The 14,683-nt window shown below is 42.5% G+C and overlaps 1 pseudogene; it reads right to left on the bottom strand.

Annotated features, from left to right (window-relative positions):
* The window catches only part of LOC112072233 (liprin-alpha-2-like), a 130,356-nt pseudogene that overhangs the window by 57,859 nt on the left and 57,814 nt on the right, over positions 1-14,683 (bottom strand).

Here is a 14,683-nt window from a genome sequence, read left to right as displayed (position 1 = left end):
TAAGTGGGCTAGTCTAACTAGCTAGGCTTTGGGGTCTAGATTTGGCCCATAACCTGGTCCTGTGAAGGCCTAGTGTTTTGGAGGGAATGCACATGCCTCACAGACAAGCAACTAATCGAGCAAGCTAATTGCTAATGATGATGCTATCTCCCTGGTAGTAATCCACCAAGCTCCGCTGAGATAGTGATCTGAGGAGAGGTTCATGTAGTGACTTCAGCTTTGTTGTCTGTCATTCTGTGAAACATTGACCGTTTTCTTTCATCTCCACATCCCAAATGCCTTGTTTCTAACCCTGACTGCGCTTCGCTAGGCCAAACAACCCTTCTAGGCATCGCACGCGCTGTGGCAGGTTATAACATAATGATGTGGTTCACCAATGGTTTTGTGAGAGTTCCTCATACTGGTGTCGGCCACAGTATTTAACAAGGAAGTAATTTACTTCTAAACCATATTTAAGCAGGGCTCTGGTGTTGTGAGTCCGTCAAGCATTGTGCTTAAAACCACAGACTGTAATCCTTAGTCATCCAGGCATTAAGAAACCATTACACATACAGACATCAACCACATTTTCAAAGTAAACACATATTCACTCAACTTGGTAGAACTTCACTAGGATTTCAGTGTTGCACTACACTACCCGATCAGGCAACTGCAGAGGCTATGTTGGGTGGGGCCTAAATGGAAACATAGCTTAGGCCTGTTTCAATATCCACACAAGCATCCCATGTAAAATGCATGTTGAATAATTGCTCCAGAAGGTGCTGACAGAGTGGTGTGGACTAGTTTTGGGAGGCTTCGAGGGGCTGTCCCGTTCGTGTGTCTCCTCTCCACGTACCCTGGTGTTGTTCCTCTCGGCCTTGAGCTCAGAGATCTCCTCCTCCTTCTCCAGAAGGTTCTCTCTGCACACGTTCAGCTCCTTGGTCAGGGCTGCAAACTCCTGTACAGCAACAACACAGAACATAGAGGTCAGCATCACAYCACCYTCCAGAACACACAATACATCTTCATCTTCAACACCACAACCCAGAAAACAGTTCGCACAAAGACATCCATGTCATTGGCATCCATACCGCACAACATCGTTAGGAAATATGAGACCGTCATTAWACAAGCCCKCCCCAACTCCACCCCATCACTCACATGTCATACTCAATGGACTAGCCCACAGATCACAGACATAGTTCAAAAACTCTGTTAATCGTGCCCAATCCAAAGGGGAAAGAGCCTTTTGTAATTATCCCTTTATGTTATTGATGGTGTTCTGGTTCCCTGATGTTTCTTTTCCCCATTGGGTTGCACTGTAGGCTAAATTAGACAAACTGACTCCCTGATCTTACTGTGGATATCCCAGACTTTGACGATGTGTTTTCAGACGACTACCACCACCACCACTACCACTACCACCACCACCACCAACAACAACACCACCACCACCACCACCACCACCACCACCACAGAAAACAGGTTAAAACCCGTGAGTTCTGGGAAAAGTGCAAATTGGGTTCGGCAGAGAATATAAGGTGAATGTTCTAATGGTAATCTCTACACACAGGCTGTAAGAGGATTGGCCCCCGAGGAGACTAGTGGGCACCGGGCCAGKCATAGTGGACTTAAGCATGACTACTGTACTGTARTGTCAGCACAAAGCAAAAAGAAGTGTGGTGGCAGAACCACTGCACAGGCTAGCATTACAAGCCAAGCATGGAAGGCAGTCACTGTCCACTGGTCAGTGTAACGCCCTATGAAATAAGATGGGAGTCCGTATTTCAGTCGATCAATAAAGAGAACAATAAAGAGAACAATAACACTCCTGTACAGATAAATTGGCCACAAACTAACTTCTGTAAGTATTCCTTAATGAGATGCTGTCATATAACAACAACAATAACACAGCAGGTATCCAGACAACTGAAGCAGGAGTGRCTGAACTRTAACCTTACGGAGTCAGAATAGATGTGTGTGTTATCTGATAGCTTTAGCTCTGCATGCTGTCTCTCTCTACTAACTGCCTGTGCCCGTCCATCCGTCTCTCAGCAGATGGATAATTGACGGCTGGATTTAAATGCCACAGAACCAATGTGCCAATTACCCCCGCAGGACCGAGGTCCACAGGTCCACTATGTGACCGTCATTATCCCAAAAACACTCTCTCTGGCCGGGGAGACTGCGGGGGAAGTGTGGGCGTCTCTAACCATTTTCTGTTCTACTTTGTTACTCGCTCACTCACCCTAAGTGTTGTCTAGACTCTACTATATTCTCTGGTGTTGGTACATTTAGGTAAACAACCTTGACAGAATGACTGACATCGACATGACTTAAACCTTCAGCCTGTCATAAATTAACACATTGGGAGCTGACAGGTCTTTAAGATGGGCACAGTGGCCAGGTAGAGGATTAAAAATGCAAGACTAGTGTCTGCTGTGTGCCTTTTGAGTGGCAGGAGGGGTGGAAGTTTTGATTTGATTCCAAGGTGAGTTGAGAAGTCAATACCAAGTGACGATCAACAAACATGAGGCTGGGCTCAGAGGGGGGTGATGAAGACGTGGTGTGGTGTGTGTGTGTGTGTGTGTGTGTGTGTGTGTGTGTGTGTGTGTGTGTGTGTGTGTTGTGTGCCTTTGTGCCTGTGGTGTTTAGAGATGGGGGAATTGGGAGCATGTAACTTGCCCTTCAATGACAATGAGACCCCATTAGAAGCAAGAATTTTTCTTACTCCTGTGCTGCACTGGCCCTCTAATTATTGCTGGGTATTGTATTGGACTCTATAAAGTCCTTCAGATATGAAATTGCATGTTGGCATATTGGTATTTTCCAAAATCTATTTATTTCTATACCTGCACAGTTTTAGTTACGTTGCAACGTTGTTTCTCGCAAGTTGTCCTCAGGGTCAATGAAACAGACAGGCTCAAAGGCCAAAGGGAGAACCACCACATGACCATATCCCTCTGCTCCATCTCAATATACAACATCCTTCAGGTATCGGACATTTTAGAGTTCTGAGCTTAACTTAAAACGTCATGTCAACTTAGTACAGCCATTTCAGAGAAACATGTATTTTTTACGAAATGTTACCATGTTCCCCTAGTGCAACAAATCATTGAGAGAGCAGAGAGAGGTAGCAGTTTTATGTTTATGTCTCCTCCGCCTGACGAACACACACTGATTCTGCTCGGGTGGCGAACAGAACCGTGGCAGGGTGGAGAAAAGGCTGTGGGGTACAGTACAAGTTCTGACACAACACACACACACACACACACACACACACACACACACACACACAACACACACACACACACACACACACACACACACACACACACCCACACACACACACACACAACACACACTCTCCTCTATCCTCACTCAGTTCTAACTGGCTGAGCTGTTAAACCAGCTGTCTCCACCCAAATCCCTCCTTCAAAATGAAATGATCTGGTCCACAGGGTGCTGACATGCTTTTATTAAACACTGCCTCTCACTAAAGGCCAACACTGCCAGCCCGGAGAAGGATTGCTATTGGAAGCACTAAAGAAAAGCACCATTAAAAAAGAGGAGACTTCAAAAACGCCCATCCACACAAACTCCATAGCTGTGTTCAAATACTCATACTAACTGCACTAACTGTACMATTTGTGACGTGAATTTAGTATATAGTATGCTTATTATTCATAGTATGGATATAGTTAGAATGCCAAAAGTTCCCGGATGTCGTACTAAATTCGTCAAAATATGAAGTATACAAGCAGTGTACYCTACCTCCGTGCTTTTAGGGCCCACAATGCAATTTTTCAGAAATTGTGTGAGGCTTCCCGTTATCAGATTTGAAGAAAATGGCAGAAAATATGCAGCCTGATGATATGCAGCCTGATGAGAGCAGATACAAATTAATTAATTAATAATTAACTAGTTATGACAAATGTTAAGAAAATGTTGAGCAATGTAATAAAGTCATGACTTTAAGTTACGCTGACTGACAATTTGTTAGCTACGCTATCCTTACAGCAATATGTACCAGTATGTTAGCTAGTTACCTAACGTTAGTTGGCTACTAATACATCAAACTTGCCAGGTAGTATATTAACTATCTGCTATCTAACTAACGTTAACTACCTAACGTTTATTGACTTGATTATTCACATCATTCTTAGCTAAATTGTATAGTCGTTGTGCGTTTCAAATGACATTGGTAATTCTGGTTATCTACTCCGATTTCAGAGCACTCTCATCTGAGTGTGCCAGAGCAAAGAATAACTGATGAATTTCCGAACACTCAACACCCATTGAATATGACCGGTGCCAGTAAACATCGGCAAAAAAAAGCGTAATTAAATTGTTGCTAGCAGCACAGTTAGTCACCAACGCTCTGGATAACATGAAAACAGTCTAACCAGCTCATCTTGGGCGAGTAAAATGGTCAGAGTGAGGTGTTCTCTCATTTGTGTCTGGAAGTAGCTAGCCAACGTTAGCTTGGGTGCTTGACTGCCGTTGCGCTCTGAAAGCTCCGAGAGCAAAACGCTCTGATTTAACTTCACTAGGGTAGGGGGCAGCATTCGGAATTTTGGATGAAAAGCGTGCCCAAATTAAACTGCCTGCTACTCAGGCAGAGAAGCTAGGATATGCATATAATTAGTAGATTTGGATAGAAAACACTCTAATGTTTCCAAAACTGTTAAAATAATGTCTGTGAGTATAAAAGAACTGATATGGCAGGCAAAAACCTGAGGAAAATCCAACCAGGAAGGACTATTATTTTGAAAGGCTGTTTTTCCATTGAAAGCCTATCCACCATACAAAGACTTAGGACCCAGTTCACGGTCTCTATGGCTTCCTCTACATGCAGTCTTTAGGCATTGTTTCAGGCTTTTACTCTGAAAAATGAGGGAGATACAGTACTTTCAATGAGTTGACAGTGGAAACTTCCAGACATGAGCCACGCGCGTGATCAGGAACACGCCTTTCTTGTTTCTCCTTTTCTATTGATGAAGCTTTTGTCCGTTTGAAATATTATTGATTATTTATGACAAAAACAACCTGAGGATTGATTTTAAACATCGTTTGACATGTTTCTACTAACTTTTATTGTAGTTTTTTGACTTTTCATCTTGATGTTGAGAGCGCGCATTGTGCCTTTGGATTTCTGAACTAAACGCACCAACAAAACTGAGGTTTTTGGACATAAAGAGGGACATTATCGAACAAAAACGAACATTTATTGTCTAACATGGAGACCTGGGAGTGCCACCAGATGAKGATCATCAAAGATGATCTCTCCTTGGTTGGAAAATGGCTGTATGGTTTTTGTGGCTAGGCACTGACCTAACATAATCACGTGGTGTGCTTTCGCCGTAAAGCCTTTTTGAAATCGGACACTGTGGTTGGATTTACAAAACGTTTATCTTTAAAATGGTGTATAATACTTGTGTGTTTGAGGAATTTTAATTATGGGATTTCTGTTGTTTTGAATTTGGTGCCCTGCAATTTCACTAGCTGTTGTCGAGGTGGGATGCTAGCGTCCCACTTGTACCAGAGAGGTTAAGAAAACCCAGAGCGCATTCTGGCACTCTAGATTGAATTTATGAACATCCAACACCCTTTGAATATGGCCGGTGTCAGTAAACATCGGCAAAGAAGCGTAATTAAATTGTTGCCAGCAGCACAGTTACAGTCACCAACGCTCTGGATAACATGAAAACAGCCTAACCAGCTCTGCTAAGGTGATTAAAATGGTAATTTGTCTCTGGAAGTAGCTAGTAAGCTAGCCAAAGTTAGCCAGTTAGCTTGGGTGCTTGACTGCTAGTGTGCGCTGTGAATGCTCTGAGAGCGAAGCGCTCTGAATTTACAAACAGTCAATCTGACAATGCTCTGAATTTACAAACGGTCAATCTGACAATGCTCTGAATTTACAAACACACCCTAATAGTATGTAGTATATACTCATTATGTATACAGTATGTCAGTATGGGTATTCGAACACAGCTCATCTGTAATACACTCTTCAGAAAGTAGGAATCTGATCAAACAGGAAGCCAAAGCAGCAGTACATTGTGGGTATGCGGGCCTGAATGGGTGTTTGCTCGACTTGGCTCGGTTTGATCACACCCTCACACTATTTAATTAACGGCATGGTCTCGCATCCAAACCATCACACGGATTGCAAGGAAAGCGAAAAGGTGGGGGGGAAGTCACACAACTTGCACAGGCAACGCTCATCAAACTACCAAGATAACACTTTAGTACCAAACTAGCTGATGTATTTGTTGTTTATATCTAGCGATTGTAATGTATGTCACGGTTGTAGACGCTGATCTAGTTACAGGTATAATACAGAGTCCTTTAAATGAGTTATTCTGCTTACGTTGTTTACATTTATATTCAATATCCTGGAGTTGTTTTCTGTCCCCGGCCACATATAGTGACTCACTGTGTCATCAAAGTGAAGATTACACTGTTTAGTTTTTAGTTTGGTGATATAAACATGGTCGCCTCCATTACGCATGTCAGGCAGAGCGTAACACGGTATTTCAACTATCCGAAAGCAAAAACTATTTCAAATGTTCCTACCGTTTCAAATGATTCATATCCACAAACAATGTGTCTCAATCCACTCCAGTAAGTAATGTAGAACGGTGAAATGATATTCCTAGGAAAAGGCCTCATAAATAAGATGCTAGGTGAAGTGGAGGAGAGCATAGGGGGTGTTAAGACAATAATGAGCTTCTTCACTTGGTGATTTCGCCTCTCATTGGAAGCAACTCATCCAGATGTGTCCAGATACCAAAGTAGCCCACTGGCAGAGAGAGCTGGAGATGGAGAGATAGGTGAAACAGAGTGCAAAGCCCCTGAGTGTACAGGGATGCACACGCTCGCGTGATAACCCAATCTTTCTGCTTCACTTACAGAGACCTTCAACATCTGCTGTGGTTATACAAGCACAGATCTAGTGGGAACCACATCTAACTAGCTACCTATATCCAGTACACTCTTAGACATAAAGGAGCCTTGAAGAACCTTTTGTGGTTCAAATGATTGCCACTGTAAGGGAACCTTTTCAGGTCAAAAAGGTTCCTTGAGGAAGCCCACTGAAAAGGTTATTTGAAGAATCTCTGTGTAAAGGTTCAACCTTTTTGTGTTGGGAGGGGTTCAATTTGGAACTTTAAAAATATATTGTAGCAGCAGCAGCCTATCAGAAGATAGAAGGTGTAGCTTATTGGAGGCGTGGCTTTCATCGTACAGTCTAACCCATGTAGCCATCGCCTAAAACCACATATCTTCTGAGTCTGGCAGCGCAACAAATCCAATGGCGATATAAATTCAAAGTGCTCCGCACGCGCCACATTGAAATATTAAAAGGTTCCTCCAAGAACTCTAAACCAACCAAAGATGAAAATATGAACGTATTGACTGCAATGATTCCTTGAGGAACTCCAGGTTTTCTCAAGTCACCCTTCATTCTAAGAGTGTACAGTTGAATGGGCGCCAAAACCAGGGGCATAGGGAGCCCAGTAAGCAAGAGAGAGAGGTCCTGGATTGGGAAGAGAATGTTAGGGGCCTCTGTGTGCTGGCAAACGCTGCTCTAACGCAGCTCGGCTGTACTCCTGCAACCCCCAAGGCCCCCGACAAGCTGCTGTAAGTGATAATTGGGAGGTGTTGATCAGAACGAACGCTGTCTCAGTCTGTACTTCAGAGGTGTGAGTCTGTGGGAGACGAGATTAGCATCAAGACAGTGAGCCTTGCTGTTCTAAATTAGGCTGTAGGAGGGGGAACAGGGGGGTTTAAGGTAGAGGGTTTACTTTATAAAATGGATTACTTAATGAGTTATGTGCAGTATAAAGTATTTCCCTGTCAGGAAAAACTCATGGTCCCAATTATATAGTTAGGGCCAACAGTTTGTCCCGGTCAGGCCAAGAGAGCAGAAAAACTGAGGGGAGCTTTTAAAAATGGCCCAAAATAGAACTAACTCTATCCAGGAAGTGGACCCAGTTGTGTATACTGCTCCCTCTCCTGTCATTACCTGAGCGCCGAGCCTATAATGACTACAGTATGTCAGGCCCAATCCTCGGCGGTGAAGCTCTAATTGAAACGACTGGAGGAGATAAGGAGGACGTCAGTACAGACAAGAAATGGAGGAACACTGGGAGTTCCCTCACGGGGTGTGTAATCCAAAGACAGCCTATATGCATCTGTGAGTGCGTTTGACATTCAGCTCAGGACAGGGAGGCTTATGCTACTAGACTAAAACAAGGCCCAAAGTATACGGACATCAGTCATTTGAAGAGGCACCAGTGGATCATGATTCAGAGGCTTCAATACAAGGCAATGTATTGAATATGGAGAGGTATTGTAAAAAGAGTGCTGGAAACGATGGGAAATACTTCAATACCCCCGTGGGCACGCCAGTAGGAGACTTCAAGAAGAGAGAGAGGGTGTTGAAAATGATTGTTACTATAGTACATGTAACTTCCAAACCCTAGCAGAATCTTAAAGATGAGACAAACAGATTAAATAACCTCTAGATGCCCCTTTCTCTGAAAAAAACAAATGATGCAAGCCATAGCAACAACAAACTCTGAATTGAGAAGGGAGCTATTGTTATACGCATCACAACTTTAATAATTGCCCATCAGAGAGGATTGTGGGAACCACCCAGGCGTTGAACAAGACATTAAGACAAGATCCCAAACCCTTGTTGGTGTGATCTCAAAGATGTGTATATACAGTTGAAGTCGGAAGTTTACATACACCTTAGCCAAATACATTAACTCAGTTTTTCACAATTCCTGACATTTAATCCTAGTAAAAATTCCCTGTCTTAGGTCAGTTAGGATCACCACTTTATTTTAAGAATGTGAAATGTCAGAATAATAGTAGAGAGAATGATTTATTTCAGCTTTTATTTTTTTCATCACATTCCCAGTGGGTCAGACGTTTACATACACTCAATTACTATTTGGTAGCATTGCCTTTAAATTGTTTAACTTGGGTCAAACGTTTCGGGTAGCCTTCCACAACATTTACATTTACATTTAATCATTTAGCAGACGCTCTTATCCAGAGCGACTTACAAATTGAAAAGTTCATACATATTCATCCTGGTCCCCCGTGGGAATGAACCCACAAGCTTCCCAAAATAAGTTGGGTGAATTTTGGCCCATTCCTCCTGACAGACTGGTGTAACTGAGTCAGGTTTGTAAGCCTCCTTGCTCGCACACGCTTTTTCAGTTCTGCCAACACATTTTCTATAGGTTGAGGTCAGGGCTTTGTGATGGCCATCCAATACCTTGAATTTCTTGTCCTTAAGACATTTTGCCAACTTTGGAAGTAGGCTTAGGGTCATAGTTCATTTGGAAGACCCATTTGCGACCAAGCTTTAACTTCCTAATGATGTTTTTGAGATATTGCTTCTATATATCCACATCATTTTCCTGCCTCATGATGCCATCTATTTTGTGAAGTGCACCAGTCCCTCCTGCAGCAAAGCACCCCAACATGATGCTGCCACCCCGTGCTTCACGGTTGGGATGGTGTTCTCGGCTTGAAAACCTCTCCTTTTTACTCCAAACATAACGATGTCATTATGGCCAAACAGTTATATTTTTGTTTCATTAGACCAGAGGACATTTCTCCAAAAAGTACGATCTTTGTCCCCATGTGCAGTTGCAACCGTAGTCTGGCTTTTTTTATGGCGGTTTTGGAGCAGTGGCTTCTTCCTTGCTGAGCGGCCTTTCAGGTTATGTCGATATAGGACTCGTTTTACTGTGGATATAGATACTTTTGTACTGTTTCCTCCAGCATCTTCACAAGGTCCTTTGCTGTTGTTCTGGGATTGATTTGCACTTTTCGCACCAAAGTATGCTCATCTCTAGGAGACAGAACGCGCCTCCTTCTGAGCTGTATGACGACTGCGTGGTCCCATGGTGTTTATACTTGCGTACTATTGTTTGTACAGATGAACGTGGTACCTTCAGGCATTTGGAAATTGCTCCCAATGATGAACCAGACTTGTGGAGGTTCTACAAATTTTCTTTCCTGAATGTCTTGGCAGATTTCTTTTGATTTCCCATGATGTCAAGCAAGGAGGCACTGAGTTTTGAAGTAGGCCTTGAAATACATCCACAGGTACACCTCCAATTGACTCAAATTATGTCAATTAGCCCTATCAGGAGCTTCTAAAGCCATGAGCATCATTTTCTGGAATTTTCACATGCTGTTTAAAGGCACAAGTCAACTTAGTGCATGTAAACTTCTGACCCACTGGAATTGTGAAACCAAGTGAATTATAAGTTGAAAATAATCTGTCTGTAAACAATTGTTGGAAAAATTACTTGTGTCATGCACAAAGTAGATGTCCTAACTTCTTATGGCTAGTATTGAGTAGCTTGGATGAATAAAGTGCCCAGAGGTGCCCAGAGTAAACTGCCTGCTCCTCAGTTCCAGTTGCTAATATATGCATATTATTAGTATATTTGGATAGAAAACACTCTGAAGTTTCTAAAACTGTTTGAATGATGTCTGTGAGTATAACAGAACTCACATGGCAGGCAAAAACCTGAGAAAAAATCCAACCAGGAAGTGGGAAATCTGAGGTTGGTCAATTTTCAACTCAGCCCTTATTGAAGATACAGTGGGATATTGGTCATGTTGCACTTCCTAAGGCTTCCACTAGATGTCAACAGTCTATAAAACCTTGTCTGATGCTACTACTGTGAAGTGGGGCCYAATGAGAGGGGAATGAGTCAGAGGTCTGGCAGAATGCTTTGAGAGTGCTCTGTGCCATTTGCTTTTCTGAAGACAAAGGAATTCTCCAGTTGGAACATTATTGAAGATTTATGTTAAAAACATCCTAAAGATGGATTCTATACATCGTTTGACATGTTTCTACGGACTGTAACGGAACTTTTTGACATTTCGTCTGCTCCTAGTGAACGCGCTTCGTGACTTTGGATTTGTTTTCAAAACGCACTTACAAAAGTAGCTATTTGGACATGAATGATGGACATTATCGAACAAAACAAACATTTATTGTGGAACTGGGATTCCTGGGAGTGAATTCTGATGAAGATCATCAAAGGTAAGTGAATGTTTATAATGTTATTTCTGACTTCTGTTGACTGCACAATATGGCGGTTATCTTTTTGTCTCGATTGGGCTTTGAGCGCCGTACTCAGATTATTGCATGGTTTGCTTTTTCCGTAAAGCTTATCTGACACATCGGTTGCATTAAGGAGAAGTGGATCTAAAATTCCATGTATAACACTTGTATCTTTGATCAACGTTTATTATGAGTATTTCTGGAAATTGATGTGGCTCTCTGCAAAATCACCGGATGTTTTTGGAACTACTGAACATAARGCGCTAATGTAAACTGAGATTTTTTTGCTATAAATATGAACTTTACCGAACAAAACATACATGTATTGTGTAACATGAAGTCCTATGAGTGTCATCTGATGAAGATCATCAAAGGTTAGTGATTAATTTTATCTCTATTTCTGCTTTTTGTGACTCCTGTCTTTGGCTGGAAAAATGGCTGTGTTTTTCTGTGACTTCTGTGACCTAACATAATCATTTGTGGTGCTTTCGCTGTAAAGCCTTTTTGAAATCGGACACTGTTGTGGGATTAACAACAAGATTACCTTTAAAATAGTATAAAATACTTGTATGTTTGAGGAATTTTAATTATGAGATTTCTGTTGTTTGAATTTGGCGCCCTGCACTTTCACTGGCTGTTGTCATATCGATCCCGTTAACGGGGTCGCAGCTATAAGAAGGTCCTAACCGACTTGCCAAAACTATAGTTTGTTAACAAGAAATTTGTGGAGTGGTTGAAAAACGAGTTTTAATGACTCCAACCTAAGTGTATGTAAACTTCCAACTTCAACTGTATACTTTACTTATCAGGAACTACAGTATATCCACTCTTCATATAGTACAGCTGGTTTTATCACGCTGCTCGACTATCTCTTCAATATTTCAATATCTCTGCTGTTATATGTACAGTACCTAATCTACTATGAGAGAGGACAGGGCAGCCTATGAATGATAGATTGATTGTTGAAGATGCATCATGGTTTTCAAACTCAATTTGCTACTGCCATGGTAAAACGGGTTTCATGAGAATCACCCAGCTTATAAATATACGATGAAGACAATGTTCTCACTATCTACCTTTCAGAGATAGCTCGGAGAGAAAGAGGCACATATATCCATCCGGTACAGTGTTTGTACTGTACATCTCCTATCATCTCCTCCTTTACTAGACAAAAGAGTCTAATAAAAACCCTACTGTAACCTGTAACTCTGTATGGGTATATCAATATAGACATCCACATGGGCAAATATCAAAGTTCAGGATACATTAATTCATCCTGTACTTTAAGTTTCCAAGATAAGGCTTACAGCTACAGCTGAAACAGTAGCGATGCAGAGGTTATTCTGTAAAGGCAGTCCTTGGTCAATGAGAAGCCAGTTAAGTGGACACCTGAGCCAGCATCGGTTGACCAGCCAGCGAGGCAGCCAGAGAGAATGCCCAGGGGTGTCCCAGAGGACGCTCCACAGCACAATGAGTTTCAGCCCAACGAGCAGGCTCATTTCAGGCTCATTTCCTCACCTTTAAATATTCAAGAAGGTAATCTGTATAAGCACTGAGCAGTTCATGAACCCTCACAGATCTGTGACTACAGTGTGCATAGGAGAATGAACCCTCACAGATCTATGACTACAGTGTGCATAGGAGACAAGCATCAATATACAACAACTGCCATTCACTTGTGATTTTCAAAATGGGTTTTTCAATGATGCATCTCTTCTGCTCCTGTAACAACAAATGGATTCTGACAAACGGCCGCTGTATGAACCTAAACGACTACACGGTATATATAACAAGTGCTCAGCATATGTGGGAACTCCTTCAAGACTGCTGGAAAAGCATTCCAGGTGACTACCTCATGAAGCTGGTTGAGAGAATGCCAAGAGCGTGCAAAGCTGTCATCAAGGCAAAGGGTGGCTATTTGAAGAATCTCAAATATAAAATATATTTTGATTTGTTTAACACCTTTTTGGTTACTACATGATTCCATATGTGTTATTTCATAGTTTTGATGTCTTCACTATTATTCTACATTGTAGAAAATAGTAAAAATAAAGAAAAACCCTGGAATGAGTAGGTGTGTCCAYACTTTTGACTGGTACTGTATACATCATTAATGACAATAATGCCCTTAGGTCAGTCATTAGTGCATAATCAGCTCACCACCAATTAGTCATTCACAATTAACTAGTGACTTAATGAACCACGCCATGAAAGCAGGGAATCGCTAGAATTCACTCAGCTATTTGGTGTAATGATTTTATGCAGCCAGATTGACCGTGATGAGATTCGTAATGGGATACTCTCTGAGCAGCTTTTAAACAGCATGACTTCCAATATTAATTGGGAAATTAAACAATATGAGCAGCAGCATTTTGATTTCACACAGAGATCCAGTCCTTCTGGGACTCAATAAGACTCTCATAGAAATAGAATACCTAGAATGGGAATTCCCTTTCAAGTCTAGGGATTATATTTCTATAAATCTGTTGTGTTTGACAGGATGCCTCAGCACTATAGATCAGAAGATATGTTGATAGACACGTCCCAGAGGACCAGTCATTCCCATGTTCCCATGTTCCCAGGCCTGCTACATGTGAAGCAGCCCCCCCTGGGTGAGGAATGACTTATAAAGGATGGAGATGGACATGTTAGCGAGAGACGAGCTGACACATCGATCACCAGCCACAAAGACCTGACAAAGGTCTGAAATGTCAACCCCTCCACCGCCACCCCAGAAGCCTGGGCCTGAGCAGGCCAGCATAGGGGGATGGGGTGCTGGAGGGTGTGTGTGTGTGTGAATTACAATGACCTTTGGATGGAGAGCTAAGAGTGGTCGTTGCTGTACTGTAGAGGCCCCTTGGGGGCCGGGCTATAAATCTGAGTGGAGGAAATTACAGCCCTGCGATTTACTGCCTGTCACATCCCTAATAACTAATTCTGATCTCCTCAGACCAAACCCCCCCTGCCTGGCTGACCAGAGAGCCACTGTCATGGGCCCCTCCTCTGTGGGTATGTAGGGGCAGGCGTCAGGGGATGGGCCCCCCTGTATAACATGTACTGTACTGTAATGTAACCAGCATGTCTGGAAGGCCCAACATGATACACAATGATTTCACATTGAATGTTGCTGTCTCTCCCTCCCTCCACCCCCCCAGAGACAGGGTGATACCAGTTACAGCAGGCTGTACCGCAGCGCAGACAAAGAGCAACACATGCTGTCAGCAGTGGCCAGGAAAAGCCTGCTCCCCTTCCACATTAGATGAGAGGGGAGGCTCAGAGGAGGCCAAGGTCAGGGCAGACAAGTCACAGGGCTTCATATACCATGGACGATTTAGGTTTCATGAGGAGAATGAAAATGAGGCTCCAAGACCGGCAGCTCATCCACAAGACACACAGTCTACTTCTAGCTGTACAAAATGCGTGTATTAAGTTTGCTTTCACTCACTCAACAAATAGATACTTGCGTTCCCACTAGAATTGTCTTATTCGTCACGTTGATAGACTGTACATCGTTAAAAGGTCAGAGACAGAATGGGAAGAAAAACAAATCATATCCATTGGCGTCGACACAAACTCCTAACCACATCACAACTTTAT

This window comes from Salvelinus sp. IW2-2015, unplaced genomic scaffold (assembly GCF_002910315.2).
Source record: "Salvelinus sp. IW2-2015 unplaced genomic scaffold, ASM291031v2 Un_scaffold1861, whole genome shotgun sequence".
NCBI classification, from domain to species: Eukaryota; Metazoa; Chordata; class Actinopteri; order Salmoniformes; family Salmonidae; genus Salvelinus; species Salvelinus sp. IW2-2015.
The sequence above is the reverse complement of the archived record's forward strand: the minus strand, read 5'-3'. Positions and strand labels throughout refer to the sequence as shown.